The following is a 17,059-nucleotide window of genomic DNA, read 5'->3' on the forward strand; positions in this document are numbered from 1 at the left end:
TGCTTGTTAAAAATGCAGGTTCCTGGGCCATTCTTCAAACCTAGTGGATTGTAGTATCTGAGGGATGGGGCTTGAGAATCAGCCTGTTAGTAACTTCCCCGGATGATTTTGAAGCAATAATACTTTAGAGCTATATCTAAGTATTACTCTTTTATGTTTGATTAATGGTTTGATAAAGTAAAAGACGATCTTATGCATTACTTAGGGTTAGTGCTATTTGAAAAGGTGGCTGTACTAAGTGTTCTTTGCAGGGGATTTTGGGTTCTATTGTTATATGGAATAAATATTTCATTTTATGTGGCATCATCTGAAAAGCCTACCAAAGAAATTTCTTGGAACACAAAGGTTGAGCCTATAAAGTGTGGCACTGTTGAGGTAGTTCTTTTGCATAGACCACTGGGATTTGAATAATGGACATCATGTCTGCTAGAATTTGTAGAATCAATAGGCTTACTCAGAGATGGAAAAATGATGCCATCAAGCAGGAATTGGCAAATTTATTCTGTAAAAGGCCAGATAAATATTTTAGGCTTTATGGGTCATACTATCCTGTTGCAACTACACAACTCCTTTGCCGTAGTATGAACACAGTTATAGATTTACATAAATGAATGAACATGACTATGTTCCAATAAAACTTTATTTACAAAAGTTTTATTCACTGTCTGTATTTGGCCTGTGGACCATACTGTGCTGATCCCTATCAGAGAACATTTAATGTGCAATTCAATCAATACTTATTTATTAAAATTTTAAAAAAATGTTTATTTATTTTACAGAGAGAGAGGGACTGAGCATGAGCAGGGGAGGGGCAGAGAGAGAAGGAGACACAGAATCCAAAGCAGGCTCCAGGCTCTGAGCTGTCAGCACAGAGCCTGATGCGGGGCTCAAACTCACGAACTGTGAGATCATGACCTGAGCCAAAGTTGGACACTCAACTGACTGAGCCACCCAGACACCCCTAATTCAATCAATATTTAAATTAAGAAAGCACAAAGCACAAATATTGAATAAATTTTGATAATCTGTATTTATATGAGAATGTTGATAAAATAGGTAAAATGAAAAATATGGATATGGCATTTCTTTTGCTTTCTGTCCTTATTTGTGATCCATTGTCCTTTTCATGGGTAATAAAACAATTTGATAGGTTCTAAATATAGCCACAGACTGACCTATCATCAAGAGGTGAAGTCTGTTTCCACAATTCTTTAAATTTGACCTGTGATTTGCTCTGTCCCATAGAATGCAGCAGAAGTGATATTTTTCCAGTTCCAACCCTAGGCCTTGAGAAGTCGTGAAGCTTCCATTCTCATTCTAGAAATGATGACAGAGAGTGAAAATCCATGTGGATGGGGCGCCCAGCTGCCTCTGCCTTCCCAGCCATCTCAGTTGAGGCCCACACCTGCGAGTGAACCCAGCTGAGAACACAGTAAACACAGCCCAAATTACCAAGTCACAGAACAGTGAGTTGAATCATTGTTCCTGTTTTAAGCTGCTACCTTTCAGTATGTTTTATTAAGCAGCAGTAGATAACAGATACAAATAGGAGCAAGATCATGAGCTGAGTGTGAAAGATGGAGGCTGTGTTTGAAGGTTAAAGAGAAGCCCGAAATGGAGAGAGTTTGAGATGGTGTATCTATGTATCCTGGGGAAATATAGTAGGGCTGCTGGAGAGCATGAGGACTTCATCTGAGGTGAGTGAACTCAAAGTAAGGTCTATTCGAATGGTTATGTGTTTTTTTTTTGTTTGTTTTTTGGTTTTGTTTTTTTGTTTTTTTTTGTTTTTGCAGTAATAGTCCAGCTGTGCTGGTTCAGGCAACAAGTGGACAGTTGGATTTAATTGTGTGTGTATGTGCGGTGTGTGTGATGTTTGAGCAGGTGAGCATGATGAAAAGAGAGAGGAAGGTGAGATATGGGTTTATGCAAGGGGGTGATACCAATAATAAACTGGGTACAGAGGAAATGAGGATATAGTGACTGTGAGGCACCTTAAAAGGATCGCTGGATTATGGGACACTTTAGAGTGGTAGCAAAGAACTGTTGGGAGAGTTCTAGAGGTAATGAGCTGGAAAGATAGCAGCTGGTTTCCAGGGAGTACCTAGTTTAAATTAAAACTATGGGAGGTGGGGATGGTGGTTTTTCAATGAGCCAATTTGGTCCAGCTGAACCACCTTACCTTCTGGCGTGTTTGTATTTAGGGGGAGGGTGGGATCAAGGCAACAGTCATCTTATTTCTATGCTCAAAAAGAGGGTGCGTGCTTTGTAGCTCATGTACATTGTTGCCTGTTTGCTGGGTTATCTCATTGCTTTGGGCAGCAGCTAGACTGCCACCACAACACCCCCTGGATTCTCCTTCAGCTTCTCCATCCCTTGGGTCAGGTATGTGTCTCACTCCTTCATGGAGGGCCTCAGTATCTCCAGCAGCAAGGTGCCCAACTTAAGGTTGGAAGTGGTGAGAGACTGAAATGGCTTCCCATCTGTCCTTGTGGGTTCTAATTTGTTTTCTCTCCATTTTTATATTCTTCCTTTTTAACTGCCTGCCCTGTGGACAGTTCTAGCATTGGACATGAAGATAACAGCCTTACCGAAGGTGAGTAACCAGCTCCCATTTCTGTTCTATTTGTTAAATTTTTAGTGGTTCTGTTTCTCTGGTTGTTACAGACAGCTTACGGTTTCAGTTTTTGGTATTGCTCAGTTCTCAGGTATGAACACCTGAGTGGATGGGTAGACAACAGGATCCTTGAAAGAGAGGTCCTGCAACTGAAATGAGCTTTGTGGATATTGAACTCTCTAAGAATTAGGACCAAAATAGTATTGGAAAGAATGGTATGGACCCAGAAGCCAAAATCCTCGAGGTCTGAGCAAGCCTCCCTGAGACTGTTTATAGCTGCTGTAAGGAGGTAAAATAGTTGGTGCCATCTGATGGCATAAATGCTCAAGGTGAGAGGGCAAGCACTATGTCACTGATGTAGACTACACACAACCCAGTGTTGGAGGAAACTTACAGTGAAAATGGAAGAGTAAACGTGTTGCCAAGTCCTGCCCCTCTTTTCTGTGAAGTCCCTTTCTCAGCAGATTTAGCACTTCTCTGTTCAGGTTGTACTGAGACTTTAATTATTCGTCTGGAGGGGAATTTGGGATTTACTCCCAGGGTAAGGTGAATCTAGATAATAGAAAGTGAAGCAGGAGAGGTATTAGGTAATTTTGAGACCAGCTGAATCCAATGAGAGGTGTATGCGGGCATCTTGCTTCAAGAGGGTAGGGGACTATCTATCCTAACTTTCCAGTTCCCTGTACGTTAGTCAAGCCCTCTGCACTGTCCTGTGTTTCCCAGTTCCTTACAGGTGCTAATCCTGAGAGCAGTCCCTAGGAAACCTGCATGCACATGTGTTTCTTAGAGAAACCGACTAATTATCCCCTTTTTGAAATACTCCCTTCTCTTTGCTGCTGGGATACCATTCTCTTAAGTCTTGCCCTGCCACACTAGCTGCTCTTAAAATTATTTTCAATTTTTTTTTCCTGGTCTCTCTGGCTTTTAAACATTAGATCTTTTTTTTTTTTTCCCTGCACTTACGTGAAGTGATCTCATCCTGACTCACAGTTTTAAATACTTTCATATATATATATATACACACACACACACACACACACACACACACACACACGGGACTGAAAGAACTTGGATTTCTATGTCAAGGCTAGGAGTCCACTTTGGAGGTTTACCATCATGAATTTAAAATGAGACCAGTTGGCAAGATTATGTATTTTTTTCCCCTAGCCATATGATCAGTTGTCTGATCATACATAGGCATTCATTCACTTATGTATTTGTTCAATAAGTACTTGTCTAGTTTCTTCTTTGTGTCAGGCATTTATCTAGGAAGAAACAACAGGGACCAAAATAGGCTAAAACCCCTGGCTTTGTGTAATTTATTTCTGGCACACAAGTTCCAGTCCTCAAAAGTCCTTATTGGCTAGTGAGTGATACACTAAAATTCCTTGAGTCTTAGTTTTTGAAACTGTTGATTGGAGAGAATAATCATCATCTTCCAGGTGTGCTGGGAAGATTAAATAAGATAAGAAAGTGCTTAGAATCTTGTTCTACACATAGTAGTTCAACAAGTGGTGATCCCTTTTAAGCAATACCTTGGCTCATACCTTGTTACGGTTTTAGAAAGATTTAGTTGCCTCTTACAACTCTGAATTGGGATTTCAAATGTCCTTAACCCATGATATTTATTTCACCGTAATAATAAAAAAGATGAGTTCATTCTATCAGTAAATATTTAATGAGCCCTTACTTTGTGCTGGGCACACAGTAACAGTGCAATTTTTTATTCTCCATTTCTTGCTGCAGGTGGATTGACTAGTAAAGATGCGTTCTACCCTAGAGCATGTTAAAAGAACACCATTCTCGACATTTGATGATTCTTTTTCCTGTAACTGCCCTTGAATAGCCAGTTATGTTGAAAGAGGTTTCTTTTCCTGAACTCTCTGGAATTTACACAATCTGTACTTCAAATCTCAGCCTTATCCTAATCTTCTCCCATCCAGAGCCTAAGATCTTAAAATTCGTATCACTCTCTTTTGAGGTAAAATTTAAAATAACATACAGTTTCACTGTGGTTTCAAATTTCTGGGGTTATTTTCAACTAGTTTTTTGTAATACTAGTTGGTAAACAAACCTAAACTGCTTTTGGGTTAATCCCTTCTCTCCTTTTATTTTTGCTTTTACTTCCTCCTCCTCCTTGCTTCCTTTTGGGGATTTTCCATAGGTCCTTCTCTGTTGTTTTTCATTCCATCCGTTCCTGCCTCCCCAGTGCTGTTTTTCCCTCTTTTCACAAATCTGCTTTTCTACTAAATTTGTTTCCCAATCCCATCTGTTTTCCAGTCAGCTTTCTGTCTTCGACTCTGGGTATCCAGCTCATTCTTGCTCATGTTCTTTACCTGCCCCGTGGCCTACTCTCCTTTTCTTTTCTCTTCTCTGGTCGCCCTTCCTCTCTGTCCCTCTTTCAATTACTGCTTTTAATTAGGGCTACTGTATTGCAGAGGGATAGGAAAGTATGAAACATGGGCACGAAGGAGCCTTGGGTTTTTAAGCTTTAGAGCTTTACTCTTTTATTTATCTTTGTCCTTTGGATCTGAAGAGTCTGCTTCTACTTCTATTTTCCATGGGTGTGAATATCCACCTTCTGCTCCCTTTGCTCTGTGGAAAGGATCTGAGCTAAAGTCTCCAAAGACTTCTTTATTGCCAGAGGTAAAGGTCATTCCTCCTGAAGATCGTGCCACATTTTCAATAGTTCTTCTAGCATCCTCTTAATCTCTGTGCTGTCCTCTTTTTTACCTTGTTTCTTCCTGCCTTGACTCAAACTGTAATTTGAATACTGACAACACCCTTGAGCTATAGGTCAGGATTTCCATATTTATTAACATTTCTGTTTGAAACAGTATGATTTCCTTTTGGTTTAGACCTAATGGCTTCTATAGGTTACTCTTTAGGCTTTGTGTTAATTAGTGAGTACATAATGCATGTAGCTGAAATCTCTAGGACATTTTGCTGGTTTTTGTTTTTGTTTTTTTGGTGACTTTTATGTTGAGTTTGTGACTTATCTCACAGCAAAATGCATGGCAGTGTTAGCTTTAAGGACAGGGCTGGGGCCAGCGTGTAAGCAGAGAAGGAACTGAACTAATGATTCTCTATTGTTTTTTCTTTTCTGATAATCTGGATCCACTTTTTTTTCTCCAGGAGATGAGAAAAGAAGGAAAAGGAAAAAAAGAGAAATAGAAAGATGGACAGGCAGGCGGCTGTAGGAGTTTTTCAATTGTTCAGATGAAGGGGGTAAATAGATTATAAATAGCTAGTCCACATTTTCCTTCCCAATGTGCTACCTCAGTCCCTTAAAAGGATTCTTTTAGTGCCGACCCCTTCTAAGGGCATGTTGGCCCAGAAACCACCACCTTTCATGGAAAAAACATGGTCTCTACAAGTGAGATCAGGGACCAAAATTTAGAGTTTACTAGCTACATAGATAAAAAAAAAATAGACTTTAAAATGTCTAATTGCCTAATCATTTGCTGTTAGATAATTGGAAACAGATGCTATAGCTCCAAGGTGGTCCTGTATCTTCCTTATAAAAGTCAGATGAGACCTGCATCATAGGAGTACCTAGAAAGCAGGTGTATGATCTAGATGAGAAGGGGCTGTGTAGAGATTTTTGTCAGCAAAGTATAAATTTATGACAGCTGATGGGAGATTGTTGATTCTTAAGTAGATTCGAACTGCAGAATTTAAATACTGATAGTTTTGACTACTCAACAATAGAAACCAACATTTAACCAAAGCAATGAAGCAGGGAAGAGGTTAAAAAAAAATCATTAGCTTTCGTTTGGTCCTGGGTTAGCAAACTTCTTTTCCAGCGGGGTAAGCCAGATAGTTAATATTTAAGGCTTTGCAGATCATGTGGTTTCTGTCACAACTACTTAAACAATATGCACATTTGTAGAGTTCTTGGAACATTGTAAATTTCAGATTTTATTATGAGTATTCTGGTGGCAGCTAATACAGGCAAGTTACTCGGTTTAAAAATGAAAAGCCTTCCTAGGGCATTTCTTTACACATTAATTTTTAAAATATGTTGGAAGCTACCTAAATGAATGGGCTGCTCTCTTCAAATTTGGGATTTCCTTGGAAGAGCCATATGGAATAGAATGTGCTCCAAAGAACTTTCTGAATAAATGATTCCTTTTCCTATACCTATCAGAATGTTCCTCTGTAATTGGCTATGTTACTTCAATATTGAAGGCCAAATCAGGAGATTGTACTGTTTCATTTTCATACGAACAATATGGATTATGGTTTTTCATGGTGTCCAGCTGTTCCGGGGGGGCATTTTCTGGTGACTTTTAAAAAGTATACTTGAGTGTTTAACTCTCATGCTTAAAAAATTTTGGGAATAACCTAAAAATGTGATTCACTGATCATGACCCTTAGAATTCTAATCAGGGGCGCCTCGGTGGCTCAGTTGGTTAAATGTCTGATTTCAGCTCAGGTCATGATCTCATGGTTCCACTGTTTGAGCCCCATGTCAGGCTCTATGCTGACAGCTCAGAGCCTGTAACCTACTTCAGATTCTGTGTCTCCCCTCTCCCCCTCTCCCCCTCTCCCCCTCTCCCCCTCTCCCCCTCTCCCCCTCTCCCCCTCTCCCCCTCTCCCCCTCTCCCCCTCTCCCCGCTCCTCCCTCATTTCTGTCTCTCACTGTCTAAAAAAAATAAACAGTAAAAAATTAAAGAATTATAATCAAATTTATTTACCATATGTAGAGTCATTGGTTAAATAGGGAAAATAAGATTTTTAATCTAAATGAATTTGTCAAGAACTCTGCTTTCTAGTGCAGAACAATGCACAGGACTATAAGGGCTACTGTTCTATATGCTAACTAAGATGTAAATTAAAAAAAAACATGATTTCTCTTAAAAAAAGAAGTGCTACTGTTGGCTAAGGGGAAGGAAACAAATTCAAAATTTTCTAGGACCTACTCAAAAGGTACTGTTTTAAAGATTCTATCTGTGTCTACCTATCTAAATTCTTACTACTGTGTCATACTGGAAAGAAAGTTAAAATGTGTAGTAAAGTTTAACATGGTGCTAATTCCATTTTTCATGTGCTGTTTCCCCCCCAGGGAAAGTCTACCATTTTATGATGAGTCTTCAAAGGCATCCAAACACAGGTACAGTGAAATCACTTCTTACCCCTCCAGCCCCCAGCTAGCCACTACTCCCTCTTCCAACCTGGACTGAGGTCTGGGAATTGTGGCTGGTCAGTGTTCTAGTGATATCTATTTTACTGACTACTACTTTCAGTTCTTGAGCGTTGGCTATTTGTGCTTGCTTTTGTGCATGGGTATAAATGAAGGAGCAGTGAGGGTTGATCTAAGGGAAGGTATGAAGTACTTGGTGTGGCCTCAACTCCCTTTTTAGTTGCTTCTTTCAACTGTTCCTGGAGTGTTCGTCTACCCTCTCCCCTCCCCCACAAAGTCTTGAATTGAAGGACTAATTCTCCTTACCATTGGAGAATGGTAAGGTTTCAAGCTGCTGTTGGAGCAAATTCTGGAAGGGTGTCCTTTCTCAGGCTCTAAATAAATGTGGTCACTTGAGTTGATGTTAATATTGCTTATCAACATGACAGGCAGGAATGTGGTCTTATCTTCAAAGTGGCATGAAAAGTCCAACCTGTTTTAAGAGTATAGATTTATTAGCTTTTTGACTTTTTTGACTTGTAATATGGTTTTTTGATCATTAGAATTTGTGATATATTCTCATTCAACATACCTCAATGATCACAGGTGAATTATAATAATTACACACAACCTCCTTGATTTAGACTTAGTCTCCTAAATAGAGAAAGTTAGGTCTCAATTGATTCAAATGAGGAAATGGTAATAATGAGTTTTAGAAAAGCATAATGAAGCATCTGCAAACACTTAGTACAAATAATGGGCTAAATAATAATGTATCTTACCAGTGCTAGGTATAAATTATAAAAAGATTTGACCAAAAAAAACACCCCACAATGTTTTATAGTTTTGTTATCTTAATGGAAACCACTTATAGCAAATGACTACAATTTGCATTTTGGTTCCAATGCTATAAAGTGACTTATCAAGAAGTAAGAATGCATTATTTCTCTTAAATTCAGTTTTTGTATTTGTGTTGTAAGCAGCCCACAAACTTTCAAGCAACAAACGTGCAAGTTGAAGAGAAATCATTTTTTTTTCCTGTAGAAAATCTAAATAATGAACTCTCAAAAATGCAGATATGCCTGCACTCACAAACTTTGCTCCTTTCCCTATGCAGTTTCTCTTCTTCATGGGGCCTAATGATGAAAACTGAAAGAGAACCAGATCTTTTTTACAATGTTAAATGCCAAGGCACATCAATAAATATTAAATAATAAATGCCTAAATGATATTGTACTAGACAGCATTCCATGAGGGAAAAATGATAGGTCAAGCATAGTGCTTGTCCTAAAATAGGTACAGAAGTAAATAACAATACAAGTTAATATAACTTCTAGCTAAAGGCAACAGAGAAGAAATGTCCTTAGGCAATTATAATTTATAATTAATACCCAGTTGAAATCTACAGATAATTTCTTACCAGAATTAAGTCTTGTGGCTGGGTTATTCAGATTTGAATTTCTAGATGTGAGAACCTTATATCCTTGCATTATGTGGAGATACCAGAAGACGAGGTTCGTATTTTTCTGTAAAACAGGCTTCTCTGTTCTGCTGTGTGGCTGAATGACGCTTCTTTTCTTTGTCTTGGTAGATGCAGGAGATGGGCTTTATTCCTTTAAGGCTTCTCATGTTATTTATTTGATGTCAAGGTATTGCAGGAATGCCCACCCTACCCCCAGCATTTTATTGCCACTGTGAGCCCCTTGGGCAGGATCAGCACTATTTCCCCAGGGTGCTGCTGTCTTCTGCGGATGCTGGCCTGTGCCCCGCCTGCCATCCCTGGAGGGGCAGCAGGGACCCTCATAGAGGCAGACAGGCCTCCTAGGGGTCAGAGATGGGCAGCTGGCAGCCCGTCCCATCCCCAGAGGGCCCGCAGTGAAGTGGGACCAGGTAGCAGAGGGGAGGGCAGGGCTACATCGTAGTGAGCCCGCAGTGGTCTTGGCCGTGCGCGAGCACGTCAATGCTGCGGCTGCGCAGGGTGAGCGTCAGCCACGTGACCGGAATGCAGTCGTAGCCCCAGCTCAGCATCCCCGACCAGGAAGGCCTAGAGGTGGAACATGCGCAGAGGGATGCTCACCAGGTACTGGTAAAAGACCGCAGAGGCCGGGAGCACCCCAGTCATGCCACGCATTCGCTGCCGCCTTGGAGCCTGGGCTTGGGAGGTGTCCGATGTGCTTAGTAGCGCTAGTGTGCACGCGGACAGTGCAGTTCTGCCAGATGCAGGTGATAGGCTGGGAGTCCCACCGTTCCTGCGGCTGGAACTCCTTGTTGGTAGTCTGAGCTCGGCCTTGGCCTTCTGGAAGGCGTAGAGAAGAGTCACGGTGAGCCAGATGAGGCGGTCGGGGATTGCCAGCTTCAGGAGACGCTCTGTGATGGGTGAGTAGTCCATATTCTTGAAGGGCTTCATGGAGGGGGAAATGGGCTTTTGTGTCTATTGGGTGGAAGCAGGGCCTGATTTGTCTTTGGAAGATGATACCTGGCTTGCCCCTGGTCCACGTGGCCTGGGTGGGACAGATCTGCCTACAACTCCAGGCCTAAGTCCGTTCAACCTCGATCTTTTGGCAGTATCGGGGAAAAAGTGTGCTCTTTCTGCTGGGCTTGCTGAACTGGTGATCTGTGAGCTTGCAGTTGTCATTAATCTTATTCTCACCTTGTTGGGAAGGTCCACTTAATTGTAGTGGACACCAGCGGAGAGGTGGGAGACGTGTTTCCCAGCATACGGACCTCTAGACTGACCCACTCTTGCACTTGTTAAGTACATAGTGAACAAATTTCTTTTAAAATAATCTGGTGTTTAGGGATAGGGTTTCTGTCACTTGCAATTTATCCATTTTAGAGCTCTTTCTTTAAAGGTTTAAGGTGGAAATTATGCTCTTACTCGATGAATTATTTTGATGCCCTGTGGGAGACAGACATAATCTTAAATCCTAGAATTTATGTGAGTTCAGTGTGAAATTTTAGATGAGCTGAACACTATTTTAGAAATTTTTTCAAACATTTATATATGGAGTAATTGTGAATAGATGTGTTTTGTACTTCCTACTCAGAAGTGGAAATTTTGTTCAAAACTCCTCACACACTGTAATTCAATCTAGTTCTGTTGGTGAGAAGTATACAAAAATTATTCTAACAAGCTTATAATTTCTAGTTACACATTTCAAATCCTCTTTCTCACCCACCTCATTATATATAAACTATTGTGAGAAAATAATTTTCTCAAGCTTAGCACAGATACTTTAGTATTTCTCTCTCTATATTATGCTGATGTGAATATAAGCACATTAATCCTTTCAAAAGATATTTAAATTATCTAAACTTGCCTGAAAAGGAACATTTTTCAGGAAATGTTTTAATGTCAAAAATAAGTTCGGTATCTTATTTAACAATAGGCATCAACAATGTAACATTTTTTAGTAAAGAAAGGGAAATAGAGTGACTTTAAAATACCTTCATCTGTCGAGCATTTAACGGAGGTTTGATGACTGAATGTTTTATATAGGATTCTACTGTCGATTTATCTTTGAATTTTCTCAAATGAAAAATCTAACTTCAGAAATGTGACTCAGGTCATCCTGGTTAAGTGGCAAAATGGTTCTGGTAAGGGAGGTAGGGGACAAGTTTTTAGGGTCACACATTGGATTTCTCTCTCTAATTACCGTAATGCAGCCTGTGGTGGTGAATTGGAGGCGGGGTGAGAGGAGACAAAGGGTGAATGAAGTGAAGGCAGCAAAGCTGATCGAGCATTTGAGTACACCGTGTGAGTGCTTATGAACCCATATTGGATTTGGAAACTTAGTTCAAGTGTGTAAGCTTTTACTTGGAAGCCCTGTTTTTATAGAGATGGAAGGGTCACCTGGGTGTCCCAGTCGGTTGAGTGCCTGACTCTTGCTTTCCGCTCAGGTGATGATCCCAGGGTTGTGGGATTGGCCTGTGTGCTAAGGGTGGAGCCTGCTTAAGATTCTCTCTCTCTCCTCTGCCTCTCTCCTGTCCCTCTCTAAAGTAAAGTTTAAAAATGGAAGAATCAGGAGCCTCTAGATTGTTTCCACAGGTGACTTCTAAGAGAAGCTAGGAGCTGGAGCAGCTTGGTTTAATCTTCTGGTGGGAGGCCTTCTAGGGAGACGTGCTGTTGAAACCATCTTGCCTTGGAAGCTGACCTGCTTAGTGTGGTCTAAAGGCTTGCAACCTATTTAGATGGTTACATTACAAATTAGCAAAGAATGAATTAAGTAGATAAGGATACATAATTGTAACCTGGGAGAGATCCCTAGAATGTATTTAAGGTTTTTTTTTTTTTTTTTTTTTTTAAGGCATAGGTCTGTTCACTTTTTCTAAACAGACAATTTTAATGATCAGTTACTCCATTGTTGACTTTGTAATGTTAAAGAACTGTAGTGACTATCAAATAAGTTCATTTTCCTTATATATACTGCATATTTACTGCACACAGGTAAAATAACTTTGTAAATAATCATAAACAAGAATTTTGGCTCACATTTTTTTAAGCTGTGTCTGTAAATGAAATATTCTTCTCAACTGGCATAAATGGTCCTTTTCAGAAAACAGCAGTCTTCAGGAATGTTACAGGATGTGGATCCAAGTTTGTGAAAATGACTTCCAATCTAAAAGTGTTATAAGCGCTTCCTTTATATGGACATTTGGATTATTTTCATGCCTTTCAGATCATTGGCTGAGTTGTGTCATAATGGCAAGAATCTTATCAGAGCAGTGGCTTAGATAGCTCAGGATAGAAGGAACAATGCATTGCGTGGTTTAAAAAAATCACATGGAGACATTCAGTGTATTCAAGATTTCTTCTTAAGGTTTTAGCATTTCAGCACCTGTTGTGCACTGATTCATATTCTGACAGTCATATTAGGGCCTACATCTTTTTTTTTTTTTTTTTTTTCCTGCTTAAAGCCTAAGAAATGGTAGTTACATAGCAAAATTGGAAAGCTAAAATTTTCCACTAAATTGGCAACACTATTGGTTAGATGTGGGATGTAGTGCTCAATATTTACTCTCTGAGGTAGAATTAAGACGATATTGCCAATTTATTTTAATGTCTGTCCTATTTGTGATGAAGCATATATAACTTAGTATTTGGAAAGTGAAATACCATGTGCCTGATGCATAACAAATTCTAAGTTCTTGGCTCTAGCTGATAGCTCCATAATGTTGTTAGAATGTGTTTATCTGAAGGTATTGTTAACAAGTCTAGGGATAGCTATCAGGTACTGGCATTCTCCTTGGAAAACAAATTTGTGGAGCATTTTAGTCTGTGCTGAATGCTGACTCATTTCTGTCTTCTCCCTGACTGGTTGTGGAGGAGCTCAGTAGGGCAGCCAAGTGACCTGCTTTCTAATGGACAGAGCTGAATCGACACTGCAGGAAAACATTTTTAGTGTTGCATGAATGAAAATCCGCCATGAGGTCAGTACACGTCCTTACAGGAAAGATTTCCTGATGTGATCATGCAAATTCAAACTCCTCAGGCATGTCCTCGGTTAGGAACCATATACAGATTTCAGGCCTGAGCTGTAACAAGGGTTACTGTAGGGAAGAAGTACGGGTAGTGAGCATCTCAGAAAAATGGTTTTGAAACAAAAGCCAATTTCTGTAGTACCTCAAGGGGAATATCTAAGAAGATATGACAAGCTTTTCTGTCTTAGGTAGTGGTAAATGAGCTGTAATCCCTATAAAGTCTTCCTAGAACATGTATATATTTTAACTTGCCCTGTGTGTGTGCACACATGTGTGTGCATGTCTGAGGATTTGGGGAGATTTTTTTTTTTCTTTGTGTAAATACAACCTGACTTCTGAGGAGCTGGGTCTTTTATGTATTACAGATGTGCTGCAGGGCATACCCATTATTCAGGAGAAATTTGCTTCCGATACAGCCATAAAAGTTAAAGGAATTGCAGTATCTGCCTGAGATGAGGGGTCTTTTGGGGGCCCTTACTTCTCATGAATCCTGAGTTACAGAGCTAGGATCTAGGTTGAGCCTTTTTTTCTGTCCTCCAAATTTGCCCTAATTTCTAGGTCTATGTTGTTTTTGTAGTATACAGTGATGCATAGTAAACTTGGAATTCTTAGGGTTGAAAAAGAGGAAAATAGAGATTTAGAGTAAATACGGATAAGAACTTTGGGTGATAGGGTAGAGCAGTTTGAAGGGAGGAGAGGTCTGGAGATTAGACACAGTGTGGAGAGAATGGGGCTCCAGAGAAACATGACCCACAATCAGGTGGCATCCAAGTGGTGGGATTTAAGAGACCTCGCTGGGATAGGAGTGTCAGCAAGAAGTGACCTGGGGCCCAGCAATTGTTGGCATGACAAGAACAGGGTAAGGACTAGTAAAACCCATTTTACCAATTTTCTGTCTGGCCTGAGAAGTGACTTCATCTCTGCAGTCTCTGTTTAGTATGAAATGGTTTTATTTTTCATCCACAGCCCCTGTTTCTATTCAACTGCGTTCCCTTATAAGGGCATCTTGGGATGGTCTGCTTCCCAGTTGTTTTTAGTCTAGTTCTGCCGTTTAGAGCTGGACTTTTTCTTGAGTAGAGAGTACTGCTTAAGAATATAGACTTCTGAGAGCTAGACACTTTTTTTTTTTTTTTTTTTTTTTTTTTTTGCTCATAGCTGTGTGTAAACTAAATCTCTACCCTATTGCATAAGGACACTAATTTCCACCTCCTAAAACTTGAGGATGAAATTAGAACCTGTAAGGCACTTAAGAGTTCCTGGCATATAAATGCTACATGTGCTTGAGACCATTAGTATTGCTATTATAGGATTCAAATCTCCCCGACCCCGTTGCCCCCACCGGCTGGGGGATCTAGGGTGGGGAGGCAATTTGATCTGCTTTTTCTCCAACTTTAGCAGCTAGGAGTTGAGAACAGGTAGTGCCTGGTTAAGAACATAGTAAGAACATAGGTTACCACTCTCACTTCTAGTTGTCATAGTGTGTGTGTGTGTGTGTGTGTGTGTCTGTGTCTGGTGAGGGAGGTATGTAGCATTGTCCTGCTGCTGGTGACCGGTGGGCATCCTCCTTTATTAAACTTTTAATTTAAGTACAGTTGACAAATAATAGTTTCAGATGTACAACATAGTGATTTGACAACTGCACATGTTACGAAGTGCTCATGTTAAGTGTAAAAGTTAAGTTGTCACAGTTAGTACAGTATTGACTATATTCCCTATGGTGTGCTTGTCATCGTTGTGACTTGTAACCAGAAGTTTGTTACTCCTAATCTCCTTCACCTATTTCTGTTATCTCCCTTATCCCCCTTCCCTGTGGCAACCACCAATTTGTTTGAAGTGTTTGTCTTTTTTTGAATTTTACATTCCATATATAAGTGAAGTTATGTGGTATTTGTCTTGGTCTTACTGATTTCACTTAGTGTAATATCCTCAGGGTCCATCCATGTTGTGAATAATGGCAGGATTTTATTTATTTGTTTTAATGGCTGAGTAATAGCCACTTGTGTATTTATGCCACATCTTTGTCCATTCGTCTACCGATGGACACGGAGGGTGCTTCCATATCTTGGTTATTGCAAATAATGCTACAGTAAATGTAGGGATGCGTGTATCTTTTCAGATTAGTGTCTTTGGTGTTTGGATAAATATACAGAAGTAGAATTGCTGGATTGTATGGTATTTCTGGTTTGAACTTTTTGAGGAAACTATGCTTTTTTTCCATAATGGATGTGCCAGTTCACAGTCCCCCAACAGTGCACAGGGGTTCAGTGGACATCCTTCTCAAGCATCTTGCCTAACTCCTTCCCACCAACTGTAAGTCTTAGTGTTTGGAATCTTAAAAATACCACCTTTAGAAAATCTGTCTCAAAAGTCCGAGTCTTCTGTTTTAGACCATGAAGACCACTTTAACTGGAAATAGTCAGAACAGCTCCCATACAGTGCCACTCATGCATGCTGAAGATGTTGGCCTAGGCTTGTTTTTAAAAGGATGATGTCTTCCTTTTAAGCAGAGGACTGCTTCTGAGGGATGGTTAGAAGGTGGGGCAAGGTAACCTCATACTCTCTGGCCAGACAGGACATTACTTAAATTAGCAGGAAAGCAGGTGAGAGAATTCTTGTGAGAAGATCTCCAAAGAACTCTGTGTTCCATGAGAGAATATCTACTTGAAATACCATCTGAGCCCTGAAGCTGCTTCCAGATCATGGTGGTACCAGACAAGAGCCATCATGGACCCTCAAGTTTCCTATCTCCTCCTCCCTTCATGCTAATGTTAGAGAGGCAGAAACCTACAGTTGGTTCTGAATCGTGGAGAAGCAGCCCAAGCCTTGGGAACGGAGGCACTAATTCATCCGTGCCTTTGCTGTTGTTGGCTTCTGGCTCAAAGTGGGCAGAGCCAGGCACGTTTGAGAAGAAGCTGATCTTTAAATGAAGTTGGTGGTTTTGATGATTACATGAGACTGGAAAATGCAAATACTGACCTGAGAATATCCCGTGTGTCAGGTGGAACTTCCCTGTTGCTCAGGAGTAATCCAGATAGTTTTGGGTTTTACCTGAGATTTCATTCAGCATTAGGGGGAAGTGAGCAGTTGTAGGAAAGGCTATGCTGGTTTCTATATGGTGGCCCCCTTCGGTGTTCTGTGTGTTCACCATGATGGTTACGTGCCCCTAATTTTTAAGAGTGGTTAAGATGTCGCTGATGTTTTTATTGCTGATAGTTGCAGTGAATCTTAAACATGAGTTTATGAGTGGGATGATTGGCATGTAATTAAAAAGATGCAACTAAACTAAGTCATTGATGACTCTTTGATAAGAGGCAGTAAGATCAAGAATACCTTTTTAGACTTTTGAGGTTTTTCTGAGCTGCTGACATAGTTCTTGGTTTTCCTTAAGCATTTCTTTACCATTTTTGGTCCTTTCTATGCTAGCCCTGGTATTTGAGGGAAACTCTTAGGTTCCCTGGCCAGCAGGGTTCTGTTTTCTGCCAATGAGAAGCATTCTCAAGAGATTTGTAAGACAGAAGACAAACCCATCGTGCTGGCAGTTGCAGCTGATGTGTGCTTCGGCAGATGTTTACATTTAAAATTTCTTCTTCTAATAGGCTGTCTTGCTGGTGTTAGATCCAGGTTTTGTGGAGCTTATACAATTTTGGCAATCTTTAAGAAGAACACGAAAGTATTGGTTAAAAATTACTTACAAAATAGAATGTTGTAACTAACTTGGAGTCAAAATAAAAAACAAGACACAACAGTGCTTATTTGAAATGGGTAAAAGGAATCCCAACAAATATCTATGGCTAGGTATGAAATTCTTGATTCATACTTTAATGCTTCAGGAATCTGTG

At 40.2% G+C, this 17,059-nt stretch overlaps 1 long non-coding RNA gene across 1 annotated transcript in view; it reads left to right on the plus strand.

Moving 5' to 3' along the window:
• The first annotated feature begins 822 nt into the window (after positions 1–822).
• The window catches only part of LOC109276545 (uncharacterized), a 142,309-nt gene continuing 126,072 nt past the window's right edge, over positions 823–17,059 (plus strand). The window contains exons 1-2 of the long non-coding RNA XR_008424551.1: positions 823–1,697; positions 2,556–2,593. This is a non-coding gene — a long non-coding RNA (uncharacterized LOC109276545). The remainder of the gene's footprint in view (positions 1,698–2,555; positions 2,594–17,059) is intronic.

This window comes from Panthera pardus, unplaced genomic scaffold (genome assembly GCF_024362965.1).
Source record: "Panthera pardus isolate Hobbes unplaced genomic scaffold, ASM2436296v1 HiC_scaffold_21, whole genome shotgun sequence".
In the NCBI taxonomy this organism is placed as follows: domain Eukaryota; kingdom Metazoa; phylum Chordata; class Mammalia; order Carnivora; family Felidae; genus Panthera; species Panthera pardus.